Genomic DNA, 16702 nt, shown 5'->3' with positions numbered 1-16702 from the left:
GCAAATTAAATGTTTCCTTCTACACTTTAATTCATGTAATTCTTTAGCTGACCTTCTCTTTTCTCCTCCTTCCTCCAAAACAGCCTGAAGATATGTGATATTTTGTCTTTTTAACCTGGCAGACATCACAGAGGAGGCAGATGTGATGGCTGTTTCAGAAGATCAGAGAGTGAGAAGCCCAAAACGCTGCTCCACAAGCTCCAAAGCTCAACGGGGAGCTCCTCATATGTCTACATGAAAAACCAAACTGGCTGGTTAGCGTTGGTCTTTGTGATTCAGTCTGTTAGATTCTGAGATGCCCCATGCCTGCAAAAGATCAAATAATTTCCTCCCGACCAAATTAGACATGTTGGCAGGGGGTATGAAACATGCTCACAAACTTATATTAAAATGGCTTCATCCTCTCAGACAAACCTCTATGAATGGAAGAACAATGACTCTTAAAAGATTAACCAGTGGCAAAAAACCTTAAAAGAACTTGCTGGAGGATTTTCTTCCTTTTAGGAAAAAATATGTGTGTATGCTATTTTAGGCAACTTCTAGTACTGAACTTGATGCAGTGAAGAACAGATCTTCTCAGATGTTGTATGATGGTCATTGTATTAGTTCGAGAGAGGATTACTGCTGAAATTTGTTTTAGTATGTGCCCTGTTTAATCTAGCTGAGAAAAGCAAATGAGTCCTGACCATTGATCCCTCTTAGATGGCTAATTGCCTAAATCTGATTGGTGTGAACATGCTGCATGCCATTCATCTGAAACGGCTTCGTCCTGGCCTAAAAGGTGAGGCCCGGTTCAATCTTCATTCACTTAACACTTTTTGTGTAGCTAACCAGATACAAACCAAAGCCTTGTTGAAACATCACAGCATATGTTGGTTAATGAGACTCATGTGTGTCGTCGGTTTCTCTGACATACCCTTCTTAATCTCATGATGGCTCTGAGGATAATGGGGGTATTTCGCTGGAGATACAGACAGACAGATAGCGGGCACTGTCGCAGGCTAACGCTAGCCAGCAAAGTTAATGCTCGGGGCGGGTTCCTCCGCATTTGCCTGCCATCTGTCGCTCAGGCAGAAGTCCAGCAGTACGACAGGACGTCCACCTGGGAATGTAGTTGCATGCACCATCATTCTCTATATGTCTGTAGATGCTCACCACTGCCCCCTAGTTAGATCTTGAATTTGGAGCAGGGATGTGCAAATCTACATATATTCATATTTGATGCATTCACAAAGTCACATTTGTTTATATAGCACTTTATACATTACAGATTTTTTCAAAGCAGCTTCACCATAATAAACAAGAAATTATGGCACAATAATGGAACAAATTAAATTTTAGCTGTAAAGCAACTCTACAGAAGGCAATTGTGTCGTTATTTAGCTCAAGTTGTTTCAGACTAGCTTTGAGATTTTGGAATAGGGATACAGTGTTCGCCATGCGCAGGAATTTCACAGCAATGGCGGAACGCTGGTTTGCTTTGTTGTGGTTGGAAAAATCTTTGGTTTTGTTGTGTTTGACATCAGAAAAAAAGGAGCCGTCCTTAATATGCTTCTGTGGTTTTGACATAAAAACTTCATTGCAAAATATCGCCAGGACGTAGCCTTCCATAATTATGTGAGATTGTTTGCATTGTTTTATGGACAATAGGTGTGGTAAGGGCCCCAATTCGTACCCTATAAAGCACCTACATACAAACTGTGCAAGATATACATTAAACCTCTTATCTACTTGTCAAACATTCTGTCCCATTCCTAATTGTAATAGAAATAATTTGGACTTAAAAACGGACTTAACGTGATAAAATGTATGTTATGTTATCACTTTTAATCACAATTACTCATCATATCATTCCAAACCTGTATGTCTTTCTTCTGCGAAACACAAAAGATATTATTTTGATGAATGTTGGGAACCAAACAGTTTTGGTTACCATTGACTTTCATTATAAGGACAGAAGCACTGACACATATTTCTCAAATTTTATATTAGGTGTCCTTAACTGCTACGTACTTACATAACAATAAATACAATGTAATTATTGTGTTGATGTTGTATTGGAAAACACAAAACGCTGCTATTGAGTTGGGATATGGGTAAGGTAAGACTCGTTTTGGTGGTATGGGCAGGTTAAAGTGAGTAATGAGGGCTAAGGGAAGGGTCAACAGAATAATTATAGATGTAATGACAGAGATTAATTACAGCTGCAATTAAATGCAGGTATTTTTAAAAGTTATAAGTACAACATGCATGTACACAGTAATTGCATTGTATCAAAATTATTAATTTAAATGTTAGTACATAGTAGTTAAAGGCACCTAAAGTGGGACCCAAATTATTATCTTTTATGTTTCACAGAAGAAAAAAGTCATAGGTTTGGAACAACATGAGGGTGAGTAAATAACAGATTTTCCATTTTGGGGTGAAATATTCCTTTTAATCTTTATATTGGACTATTCTGGTTTCTTCAAAAACTTCTTTAAAAATGTCAAAAACATAGCATGAAGATTTAGCAGTTTGGATCTCTTATGTTACGGAATACAATCTTGGAAATGTAGTGAAGATGTGTGATGGGCAAAGTTATTTGCTATCTAGTTGAATTTTTTTTTGTTTGTTTTTTTGCTTTGCTTTTTTTAGTTGAATTTGCTCTTAATTTCCTGTCAGCACCCTGCCTTTCTCTCCGATGATTGGACACGGGATTGATTGGCTATGTCTCTGCCGCTGTCAGTTGCTCAGCAGTGTATATAATATTAGCAGATAACTTGTAAACATCAGAAGAATATTTTATGAGAGTCAATGGGGTCCCTTAACGCAGCTTCAATACAAGCTCACCAAAGTTTCTCTTGAATCTGTCACCTTGTAGAGATGAGGAGGGGGAATGCGTCATAAATCACTTTGTCAGGCACAGGGTCTTTGGCCTGAGGTCTCCCCTCAGACATGCACCATCACTTTGTATGTTGCTGCTGCCAGTGTGTTCCTGAAAGCATTGCATGTTCTCTACAGATGATCTCGCGTGGGAAGCTGACTGTCAAAACCCCTCCATGAACTGGGTGGCAATGTCTTCATGACTTAGCATGTGTTAGCATATTAGACCTGCCTCAAGGGATTAGATCTTGTATACACTTTCTAATGTTATTATAGAATAGATTTTTTTGGGAAAAAACACATTTCAGAAGTGACATTTAAATCATGCTGCGGTTCAGTTGACATCACTTTACAGTCTAATCAATAGTAGCTGTGGTGTAAGTGTGAGCATGCATAATTGCGATTACTCTTACTGTAAGTCAGCGTCGCTCCGATGGGTTCTCTGATTTGGATCAGGTGCTGTTGGACAGAGCTGCATTGCAATATCTTTTGGGCTATAAATTGTTTAAAAGTTTACCGGTAATTGAATTAATTACATAAAATGCCTATTCATTTAAATTAATTGTCTTTTTGTTTTTTAGTGTTTTGTGCAATAAGCACTTTGTTTAACATTGTTAAAGTATAGAAAATTTGGCCATTGGCCCTGCTCCAATTGTAGAAATTTCTCAAAATGTATGTTGAGGGGGCATGATTAATTGATAATGGAAAAATTATAATCACAGTATAATTTTGTGTTTTTAAAAAAATCATAAAAAATACCGTTTTAAAAAGCGCTATTAATAAAAAAACATTGATACATACTTTTTATAATATTATAAATCATAAATAATGTTTGTTAAGATTTATTAAAGGAAGCATGATTGATTTATAAGCAATAAGTTGCTAAATAAATGTACATTTTAGAAATCATATTTTTTAATAAGTAATTGATGGTGAATATTTATTTTAATTAGTGTTTTATTTATTTTTACTTTTGTTACATTTTGTAAAAAAAAATATGTTTTTTATGAATAAGTGAGTATTGATTAATGTTTAACATGTAAATTGACAGCCTTACTTTTGGAAATGATTAATATACTTGCAACTTTTTGCAAATGTCTGTCTCAGTTTGACCTAGGGCCAGACTTTTTAGGTGAGAAAGTTCAGCTGGTCTCAAGTCTGGGGCTCCTGGATTTTTAAGCAAGTTGGTGTTGATTGACAGGCAAACTTTCTGCCCCTTTTCAGTCAGGGTTCAATGCGGATGTCTGGTTAATGAGGTTGACTTGAGGATTATAATCAGACGGGGGATATTACTGACCATATGTGTCCGCGCTGATGAGCAAACCTCCCAGGCTCGAGGTGTCAAAAGGATATTTTTTGTTTCCTCTCAGTTCTTATTTACCATAGAGCTATACAGATCTGCGTCACTGCCCCCCAGGGGTGACTTAAACAGCCTAACGTCTATGACAGATAAATTATGCTAAACAGATTATTCATGTTTGCAAGACCTTCGAGGCACAGCATGGCCCTTCTGGAGTACCAGATCATCATATCTTTGCTTTCAGCATCCATGGCAAGGCAAGAAAATTTATTGTAATAGGTTCACAAAGGCCATAATAACTCAACTAAATAATCATAGGTGCATCTCTCCACTGGGATGATTAAAGCAATAATTTACTGAAAAATGTAATTTCAAACCCATATAACTTTAATAGTTTATGGGTGAACTGTTCCTTTAAATTTCCATTTTTGTGCTCTGATTACATTTGTCCGTGGGTATGTTCACCTATAACACTTTGAACAAAACATTTGATGAGAAAACCAGAGAGAATAAAGAGAGAAACAGAAATGTGAAAAGTAAAAAATAAAAAGGCGCCCTCAGAAGCGCACTGTGACATATGGAAGCTATCACAGGGCTATGCTCCCATCTGTGTCCACAGCCGCGGCTCGCTGGCACCCAAAAGCCACTGCGCAGGATGGGAGTAATCCATGGAAGAGGATCCATGGGATTGTGATGGGACTCAAAGTTCCCTGGAGACAGAGATTTAACCAGGAAGAGGGGAAGAAGTAGATGGATTATACTGGCGTTGGGTTAAGTGCAGATGTTCAGAGCTATTTACAGAAAACAGGTGCCCAGGCACTGAGAAAGGTTCAGCAAGGTCTTGCTTTTTGTCTGTCATGAATACTCCTCTTATGATGATAGTGCCAAATCTTGTGTTTGGAAATGTTGCAACACATGTACGTGTACAGTGTCATTTAATTGACTGTCCGTTCCAACAAAAAAAAAGTCCCATATAAATTTCAGCCCTTGTGTTTAAGTAAGGGACTGATCATAAAGGCATGAGTTAAAACTACACAAATTTGGCCAGAATCCACGTAATTTAAGATTCCCATGACTAAAACTTTGGGGAATGCTTTATTCCTGCAGGTTTAATCATAGTCTAACATTGCATTTAACCTCTTTACCATATTTTGTTCCTTTGTTGTTAAGAAATGAAACATGCCTAGCGATAAAGGGAACATCCTGTTTAATGCAACATACGTTTCAGAATTCCATACACAGTTTCTAAATGCTCTTGAAGGCACCGGTTAAGTGTTTGGTTCATGTGCGGTTTTGCTCTACTTGTCTGGTGCTTTTTGAGTCATTGGGATGTCGAGTGCCCCTGTCTCAACCTCTTTTCCTGCCCTGTTACTCACTGGACCACTTCAAGTTTTCTCGGAGTGAAAAATTTATTGCAGGTTGGTAAATTTTTTATGGCTCCATTTCAGTGGACCTTTGATGGCGTGCTGCGTTCTGTATCAACCCGGCGGCGACCAGCCCTTTACATTCTCACAAGCAGTCCCGTGAGGCCGTCTGACGCACACGCACCGAGTGAGCGTTGTCCTGTCTGATAAATCCCTGCGGACCAGACCTCAGTGATTTACTGCATGTCAAGAGTTGAGCTACTCTGGAACCAATGGCCCTACCAGACAACTGGAAGTTTGTCGTTCTAAACATACCACACACTACAAATGATCTGTAAAGGAGAATGTATTCTGTTCTGTTTTGGGCACCCTTTTGGATGACCTCCCGTCTGAACATCTTTTCACTCTAACTCACGACAGCAGAACATTTGTCTCTGTCCATGATGTAGTCTGCTAAACATTAAGTTATTTTAGAATCTACGACTCGTTCCTAAACTGCGCATTTAGTGTCAAGTACAAAAACTGATGTTGTTACAACCTACAGCACTGTAACACCATTAGAAAACATGGAGATGCATTTATAAAAATAAAAATAAACTCTTTCAGAATAATTTTTATCTTTTAAAAAATATCAACGTCCTACAAGCCTTTTTTTAACTCCACCCAATTTCATTTTAAGTAACAAAAAGCAAACATTGTATTCTAAAATAGCAAATGAGTGCATAAAACAAGAACAATTAAACATAATAGAAAGTGCATGTTGGAGATTTTTTTATTGGAAGAGAAAAAAAGCAAACAATACAATACTTCCATTCACAAATACAATTGACCCCCGCTTTTCTCCCTCTTTTAAACATATATGCACATGTATAAGAGCAAATATACACACATGCAATAATAATAATAATAATAAAAAAATAATAAATGAATCAAAACCAAAACACTCTAATTAGATTGTAGGAGAAAAAAATTAAATTAGAACACATGAGTACCGTTTAATAAACAATATTCCCCAACCCACTCCCCCACTCAGCTCACCACGACCAACACACATAATACTGGTTATTTATGTTATACAAACAGTACAACAATAACAGGCACACATTCAATTGGGTAGTACCACTAAATTAGTGAAATAGGCAATAAAGGGTTGCCATTTATGGAAACATTTGACTACATCCTCTCAACGTGTATTTAATTTTCTCCAGTTTTAAAGAATACATAGTGTCTCTGAGCCATCGGGAGATAGAAGGATATTTAGCAAACTTCCAATGCATCAATAAGGAGCGTCTTGCTAGTAAGGATGTGAAAGCTATGATGTCCTTTTGTGTAGGGTTAAGTGCCAATGAGGGGTCAGGAATCCAAAAACAGTAATCAGAGGGCAAGGATGGAGATTTACCCTAAGAACAGAGGACTTAATATTAAAATATCCCACCCAGAAATCTTCCAAATCAGGACAAAAAAAACATGTGACTAAGATGACAAGGAGAGCCATGGCATTTATTGCATTTGTCTTACCCTTCCAGATAGATTCCAGATAGTCTAAGCTTAGAGAAATGTACCCTATTTAAGACCTTAAATTGAATAAGTCCAAGACGAGCACAAGAGGTGGTAGAACGTATCGTTTCTATGGCCTGTTCCCAGGACTCCTCATGTATTTGTATTCCCCTTTCCCATGTACCCTTAAGTTTGGCATTTGAGTGGTCGCCAAATGCTAAGATAATGTCATACAGCTTTGAAATGATTCCTCTATGATGAGGGACAAATGAAAGCATGGTTTCCCACCGATGCCCTGGTGGTGAAGAGGGGAAATTGGGGAAACACTTAGCCACAAAGTCGCGAGTTTGAAAATAGCGAAACAGATGAGTAACAGGGAGTTCATAGCGAGATGACAAATTGGTAAAACTATCAAAGACACCATCTACATATAAATCTCTAAATTGTGTAATACCCTTGTCATACCACAGTGAAAAAGTCGAGTCCGAAAGTGATGGAGGAAATAAATGGTTGTTATTCATAGGACCCGAGGAAGATAATACAAATAATACAAATGTCGTCTAAATTGATACCAGATTTTGATTGTGTTAAGAACCACTTGATTATCAGTATATAGAGAAGGTTTTGTAGGTAAAGAGGAATAGTAGAGTAGAGCAGGTATAGAAGATCCCCTACAGAATGATAGTTCCAATTTACACCAAGAGGATCCAGGGGATTTTAACCAGTAGCAAAGTTTATGGATGTGAGCTGCCCAATAGTAAGTTAGAAAATTAGGTAATGCAAGTCCTCCACTAAGTCTACATCTCTGCAGTAGAGTTTTACGAATCCTAGGAGATTTTCCACCTCAAATGAAAGAGCAAATTATCTTATCAAGTGAGTCAAAAAAAATGTAATAGAATAGAAATTTTGGTAAAATATTCATTTTTACAACATTGATCTTACCGATTAATGAAAGGGGGAGGTTACCCCATCTTTGAATATTGGATGTAATCTTAGAAATAAGGGTAGTGAAATTCGCAGATGCAAGGCTAGATAAAGAACGAGTCACTTTGTTTTTTTGTGTGTTCTTAAGCATTTAGAGAGAGAAACAAATTAGTAAATGTTATATAAGGCATTTCAGAATGTTTGTAAACTGCTCGGTTACTATCGTAACCTCAGTTCCCTGAGAGTGGGAACGAGTATTGCGTAGCTATACGCAGTGGGGAAACTCCTTTTCCTCGATTTACTGAAGCTTATATGTAAAACACATTTGTAGCTGCACAGCTAGCACATTGAGCGTCTGACGGGGCGGGATGCGTCATTGAGCGTGATGACACGGCGTTTCAGCCAGTGCTGCAGCGGGCGCATGCGCAGTAATCCCATACGGAGTACTGACTATGCTGCTGCCATGAGACCGAGAAGTTTCTGAAATTTCTTCATGCGCGCTCTGAACGAGGCTGGAAGCGTCTGCACAAAGACCACGCTCTGACTGGGGGTCAGTTTGCTCTTTGAAACATTGATTGTGAGACCCAGTCATTCTAAATGGCCGAGAATCAAATCCCTGTGAGCTAGTAGCTCGGCTCTCGACTGTGCCAGCACCAGCCAGTTGTCGAGATAATTTAGCATGTGCACTCCCTGAAATCTCAGGGGAGAGAGCGCTGCATCCATACACTTCGTGAATGTACGGGGTGCCAGTGACAGACCGAACGGCAGAACGGTGTATTGATTAGCCTGACCCTCGAAGGCGAATCTCAAGAATGGCCTGTTACGAGGGTTTATCTGAATGTGAAAGTATGCATCTTTCAGAACCATTGTAACAAACCAATCCCCCGGGCGAACTTGCATGAGGATGTGTTTGATAGTTAACATTTTGAAAGGCCGTCTCAAGAGAGCATTGTTCAAAAGTCACAAATCTAGTATGGGTCTGAGACCGCTGACTTTTTTCGGGGCTAGCGCGAGACACGAGCCCTCTCTCTTTACCTGTGGTGCTAGGACGACTTCGGCGGCACAGCATCGAGCACGACGCTGGTTCGCAGGGGGCGTGGCCGGCGTGCGTTCACAAACATCCATGCTCTCCGGTTGCCGTTGGTTGCACCGCCGTCTCGTGAGAGAGCTAGCCGCGTCCGCAGCACGGCGATGGGCATGATCTCGCAGGCCGAACATCCGCCGGCAGATAGTGCATTCTCGTGGTCGACTCCCAGGCATGAAATGCATCTCGTGTGTCCCATGGTGGTCCACCGGAAGGGGAGGGACTTAGGCTCTCTATAGAACTTATGCACCAGAGAAACGAGGGCGCCGCCATTTTTAGAATATTGTCTTTGAACTTCCGTTTTTGCGTTCGCTCTGTATATTTCTATGGTATCTTTCCAGGAGTAATTAGCTGGTGAAGTTGATGTACTTATTGTAGAGTTAACGAAAGTTATCATGAGCATTGTAATGTTTATCATAAGCATTGTAAAGCATATGTCTTAACAAATGGACCTTGGACATTTTTTAAGTGAGCCGTTCATTCATAACTACGCAAGATCGCTGTGAAAATACAGACCGGAAGCGAGCTCAGTGCTGAAAAGGGGCGTGGCTACATAAGGTCTATAGGCTGATCAAATAAAACAAAAGACTGCTGATTCAGTTGACTCCGTTCTGTTGTTTAAAGGGATAGTTCACCCAACAATGAGAATTCTGTCATTAATTACTCACCCTCATGTCGTTCCAAACTTGTAAGACCTTCGTTCATCTTCGGAACTCAAATTAAGTTATTTTTGATGAAATCCGGTGGCTCAGGAGGGGCTCCATTGACAGCTATTTAATTAACACTTTGAAGGCCCAAAAAGGTAGGAAACCCGCGTTAAAATAGTCCATGTGATTACAGCTGTTCAACTGAAGCGACGATAATACTTTTTGTGCGCCAAAAAAACAAAATATCGACTTTATTCAGTCATGTCTTCTCTTCTGTATCAGTCTCCGACGCACGTTCACAAGAGCACCACGACGCATGCGTCATCAACATGCACATGCGTCGTGGTGCTCTCGTGAACGTGCGCATTTTTGAACGAATGTGTATGGATGTGTATCACCTTTCAATGTGTACAGGTTTGGAACGACACGAGGTTGAGTATTTAATGACAGAATTCTTGGGTGAACTAATCCTTTAACATTCATCAACTTAAACATGAACCAAATGCAGAATGTTTTTTTCTATTTATTTAAAGGTCCCTTTTCACAGGATATAATATAAAACTATGGTGTCTCCAGAATTTGTCTGTGAAATTTCAACTCAAAATACCCCACAGATCATTTATTTTAGCTTGTCAAAGTTGCCTCTTTTTGGGTGTGAGCAAAAACCCACCGTTTTTGTGTGTGTCCCTTTAAATGCAAATGAAATGAGTTGCTGCTTCCCACCTCAGTTCAGAAGACGACGATTCTTTACACAAGCTTGGATACTCGGCACAAAGCACGCGAATTTCAGTTAAATTTCAGAAATAACAGGAGCGGATTGCAGCCTTATGGAGACACTCAGGATGAGGTTGCAACTTTTAGACTGCACCTGGACCAGAGCATGTGAGCAAAGTGTAGCGCCAGTAGCGGTGTGACACTCAGCTCAATATTCCGCTATGCACGTGCACTCCACTCAGTCTCTCGCGTCCCAAGCCAACGCTCAACTGATGAATCGCTCACGCTCACTGGTAAAACAAATCCCGCTCAGATCCCGCTCAGACATAAAATGTCTCTGTAGGCTACTTTGCTTTCTGTTTGTACTTTGTAATGAATATCTGGAATAAATGTATCATTTACAGTAGCTAGGATTGTAAAGAGAAGTTATTCCGGGGTGATTCTGAATAAAAGTCTGTTCTTTTTATTCATTTAAATGCATTAAATTAACTTAATTAAAAAACATGTCTAGCCCTTTGGCAAACTTGCTTATTAAATGCAATAACTGAAAAGGTATATTTGATATTCGTTATTTTATTTCCGTGAACATAACTGCAGTTGCAAAACGGGCATATTAAAACGCGCGCGCGCTCACGCACGCACACAAAAACAAGATGCATGTTATGCATATAAGGCTCGCAACTTCCTTAAAACAATATTTGAACTCCATAACCAACCCACTATTGCTTTAGCTAATTCACCGATTCTCGGCGCTGAGCGGAATCTTCAGAAAGGCGCTCTCCGCTCAGGGGAAGTATTACCGCTCCGCTCACATGCTCTGACCTGGTGTTTCTGAATGGTTAGTTAGTGGATACATTTGTGTAGTTGTTGTGGAGTTACATTGACTACGTTTACATGCAGCCAATAACCCATTCAAAACGGGGATATTAGCAATAACCCTGTCAGGCACGGCCATGTAAACACCGGCAAAAACCCGAATATGCTCATATGCTGGATTTTAAAAACTGGGATATGATACCTGGGGTACCCCTTTTCTAACCCGAATTTTTGGTCATGTAAACGCGTATCGGCATATCCCCATAATGATTTGTGTTCTGCGCATGTTCTATTCGCAAGGAATCTTGGTCTTTTGAGTAGAGGAACTTCTCGGCGCATACAAAAACCCGCATGCAGTAACGTTATACCGGAAGTAAACATGGCGAGACGCAGCACAGCATACTTTTGGAGCGAGTTCAGTAACAGCACCAAAGCGCAAACAAACGCTATCTGCCCCGAACTATTCATTATACGCGTGCTGCTGCTGTTGTTGTTGTCTTTGGATACAGAAAGAAGAATCGGAAATGACGCATATTGCGTCTTAAGGTTGTCCGTACATCCAGGCGCTAACCGTGCGTCGCCGTTTACATCGGGATATTGCAATTCCATGTATACAGGATTAACTTTCTCTGCTCACGATGTAAACGGGTTATTCCTAATGTTTCAGAAACCCGAATACTAGTGAACTTAACCCGACCATAACCCGAAAATTGGCTGCATGTAAACGTAGTCAGTAGTCACTGTTGTCGCTTGCGAAAACCTAATGGCGATTGGCGGCGCCATTGGTGGAAACGTCCAGATTAAGGGGCGGTAATATTGAAGTAAAATCCCCTTTCTACGTCAGAAGGGAAGCGAAATCTGATCGTCTTATTTTTTGACATGCTTGCAGAGAAAGGCTTACCAAAACAAAGTTACTGGGTTGCCACTTTTCACGTTTTCTGGGTTGGTAGATGCACCGGGGACCCGAGTATAGCACTTAAACACGGAAAAAGTCAGATTTTCATGATATGTCCCATTTAAAATTGTTTTTTGCTCTATAAATCATTCATATTTGTAGATTTACAGAGGATGGAGGTCATGTACAACACTATATAAAAGTTTGGGTCAGTAAGATCTTTTTTTTTTAAAGAACTTAATACTTTTATTCAGCAAGGTTTTTTTGTTAAATTGATCTGAAGTGACCTTAAAGATATTTGCCGTGTTACAATAGATTTCTTTTAAAAATAAATGATGTTTATCAAATAAATAAATATATCAAATAAATGAATGAAAAAATCCTGGAAAAAAAATAAGCAGCACAAATGTTTTCAACATTGATGATAATAAGAAGGTCTGTGTGTCTGTGTGTGTGTGTGTGTGTGTGTGTGTGTGTGTGTGTGTGTGTGTGTGTGTGTGTGTGTGTGTGTGTGTGTGTGTGTGTGTGTGTGTGTGTGTGTGTGTGTGTGTGTGTGTGTGTGTTGTGTGTGTTTTACCTCTGTTATGGGGACCCAATATCCCTACAAGTACCCTATAGTAATAAATACCAGTAAAGTTTGACCTTGTGGGGTCATTTCTTTGGCCCCAATGAGGAAATAATCTTGTAAATCAAACAGAATTATCTGGAATTATTTGAAAAATCTAAAATAGCAGAAAGTTTTCCGTGATATGTTAGTGAAGGGGGATAGAATATACAGTTTGTACAGTAAAAAAATATTGTTTCTGTGGAATGTCCCCATAAAACATGGAAACCGTGTGTGTGAGAGAGAGAGAGAGTTTGACCTAAACTCGTAGACCTCCCCTAAGGCTACACTGCTTGGGCCCCTGTGTTAACACCTCTCAGGGCTGGACACACCTGTCATTGATTAGCATGAGTGTGTAACCAATGCGGTATGCCTTCCCTCATAAAACAATACATCCCATTTCAGCTTTGCTACAAGCTGACCCAATGTATATACTTATTTTACACATAATTACCACCATACCAACTTGTAGTTCCCTGAAGCCACGGAAATTCTATTGGCTGTAAAGCAGTTTGTTGTGTGTGTGAGTGCATGTGTATGTGCTTATTGAGGCCCCACTAATGTGTCTCATATAACATGCAGCATGATGATGGTCAACCTTAATTTCTGCACTATATTTGTTGTTGCAGCTCTTGTCTGAGACCACATCCCTCAACTACAGCGCTCTGCATCGACGGTGCATGTAAAAAAGAGCAGCTGCTCCTCTTCGAACCATGCTTTGAATGTATGCATCAGTCCCAAAGTAGCAAAGTAGATCCCCATGTCAAAACCTCAGGAAGATGCCGGTCCCACAGGAACCGGACTGACCACCGCCATCTGCACTTGACGAGCAGGCCAGCTTCTTTTCTTATCGTCAGGAAGTTGTGAGGTGGGAGGTATTTCTGTTTGTTTGTTTTGCAAATCTATTTGTTTCCGCTAATGCAAACAATTAGGTGACATCCTATGACAGAACGATCACGGGTCCGGCTGCAGATGGACATGCTGCTCTACTGTAATGGGCTCAGCAATCAACACAGTCTGATGAAACACTGTGACAACTTGGCAGAGGCTTCACCAGTGACTAAGGTGACCACGTTCAAGGTTGACATTTTGGGCAACAAACAGGAAGCTGAGATTCTTTAATACTTCAATAGATCTTCTCCCATAACATGATGGTAACGAAGCAGCAGAAACAAAAATATGGCTAATTAATCTCATAGGACATGGATTATTTTTGGGGAGGGGAGGGAATATAAATTTTAGCATTATTTATATGTGTATATATATATATATATATATATATATATATATATATATATATATATATATACACACACACACAATTGAAACTCAAAAAATTTGAATATTGTGAAAAAGTTATAAATGAAATTTGAAAAATTTGAATATTGTCCAAAAGTTATGAATGAAAACCCCAAATTCAAAATCTCATGAAATCAATAAAAAAAAGGATTTTAAATATAGAAATGTTGGCCCTCTGAAAAGTATAATCATGCATATGTATATAGTTATATCTATACTAAATATATTAGTTTCACCTTTTAATTTGAATGACTGAAATACACAAACTTTTGCACGAAAATGTTTTCAAGTTTCACCTGTATGTGTGTGTATATTTATTTTTATTTTTATTTATATATATATATATATATATATATATATATATATATATATATATATATATATATATATATATATATATATATATATTATTTGTAAAGCTCAATTTTCAGCTGCCATTTCTCCAGTCTTCAGTGTCACATGATCCTTCAGAAATCATTCCAATATGCTGATTTGGTGATTAAGGTTTCCACAATTTTATTATGGCAACCATAACAATTTTTTTTTAGGATTCTTTGATGAATAGAAAGTTGAAAAGAACTTTTCATTTAAAAAAATCTTACTGACCCCAAACTTTTGAACAGTAGTGTATATAATTTAAATATTTATGTTCATTTATAACTAATATTTGAAGCCTATTATAAATTATATAGACAACGTGTTTAGTTTATAGACATTATTTTTTAATTCCATATCTCACTATCTATTGTGTATTTATGACATTGCATCAAAAAGGAAATTTCAGTTCCTTTTGGACTGAGTGAAAAGTTGGCTGCCCACTTTAGTGTTTGTTATTGTTAATCAGCACCTTGTGGTACAGAGTCCAATATTCAAACCATGCTGTTTTCCTGGAGTTTACTCTGTCTACCACCAATACCTTTTCAGACTCCTGGCCAAAAAACACATAGGTGCTCCATTAATAATTATTTTTTTGGTTAACAGTAGAAAGAACATGTGGTGTTTACCTCCTGTGGCTTAAAGCTTTGATTTGAATGAGTTTGCTGATTCCCACTCAGAATCAACCAATTCAATACATTTACAGAAATATATTGTAAATCTGAAATGGCTTTTCTGCTGTCATCACAGCCATTTATGCATCCTGTGGGCTTATTTGTTTGGCCCAGTGTCATATGCATTCATGCGGAGAAAGAACCAATTATGTGTAATTTCTGCTTTTAAGCCCATCTCCCATAATCACCATGGTGATATTTTAAATGTGATTAAACACACAGGAGTACTTCCATGCACAAATGTTCCTTCATCTTCACAGAACTGGAACAGATTAGCTGTTTTATTTTTATTTTAAAGACAGCTGGACGGACCACAGTCTTGATATACATTTTCGTACTACTTTTAACTTGACACATGGTCTAAAAACCTGCAGCACTCATGGCGTGAGATGCACACAGAACGACCCCAAAGTCTACCTCAGACAGATATGATATGGAACTATAAATTAAACTAAATGAATCACCTAAAATGTTCTAAAACTGCCTCTGTCTTTGAATTATCTTTTATTTTTCAGCAAATCTTCAAGTGTTTAAATGTGGTTATTTTTATTAATTTAATGATTTAATGAGGTTTAGGTGTTTTATGAATATATATTCATAAACATAACATGCGTAAAACTTATGAGTATTTAAATACTGTATATGCATATAAATATATGAGTGTGTGTATATATACACACACATACACACAGAGAGAAAGAGACTGTGTAAATCAGTTATTTATTTTGTCATTCTCACCTACATTGTTCTTTTCTGTCTTTTTCTCAAGGACATCACCATAAGAGGCCTCTTTGGCCCCGTTCACACTGCAGGCAAAAGTGGCCCAAATCTGATTTTTTTGGGGTCAAGTGACCAGGTCAGACTTCTTCAGAGGTAGTGTGAACACTCAAATCTAGCCCAGATCTGATTTTTTCAAATCAGATTTAGACCACATACATATGTGGTCCTGAATCAGACCCAGATCTGATTTTTTTCAATGCTTGATTGTGTGAACAATCAAGGCGGATTTGATGCGACTTTTACGTCAATCTACGTCGACATTTGTCACAATTATGCGCCGGCGAAGCCCTAGACACAACAGACACAGACAGTAGCCTAACATTAAAAACTTGACTAGATATGGAGAACAGCAATGAAGCGAGTCAATGAGAGTGAGGTGTTATATCTAAGTAGTATATGGGGAGATACTTCAATTCAAGCCAGAAGGACCTACCGTAACCGCTCCGTTTTTGAAAAAATTGCACACGAAATGGAAGAACGGGGACACAGGAGAACAGCGTCTCAGTGAAACTATTCACGTCATATTCCCACCACTCCCGGCTTCGTCTACGCATCCACACAGATCTCTGAAGTAAATTTGCAACTATAAACCCGCAAAAGTTTCCATTACACAAAAATTATTAAATAAATGCGAATATGCTTACTTCCTCCATAACCTCCCGAACTTTAGTGCAACCGCGTCCTGCGTCTGATGTCATTGTTATTGTTCTTTTGCGCATGCCGGTTAGTTTGAAACCTCTAACAGTTCACACTGCAATCAGATATAGGTCACATTTTAAAAGGTAATGTGAACAGCCAATCAAAAAATCGGATCTGAGCAAAAAATCAGAATTGAGCATTAGGACTTGCGGTGTGAACGGGGCC

Source organism: Siphateles boraxobius, unplaced genomic scaffold (assembly GCF_051911475.1).
Source record: "Siphateles boraxobius isolate OS27281-9 unplaced genomic scaffold, OSU_SipBor_1 17, whole genome shotgun sequence".
In the NCBI taxonomy this organism is placed as follows: domain Eukaryota; kingdom Metazoa; phylum Chordata; class Actinopteri; order Cypriniformes; family Leuciscidae; genus Siphateles; species Siphateles boraxobius.
The sequence above is the reverse complement of the archived record's forward strand: the minus strand, read 5'-3'. Positions refer to the sequence as shown.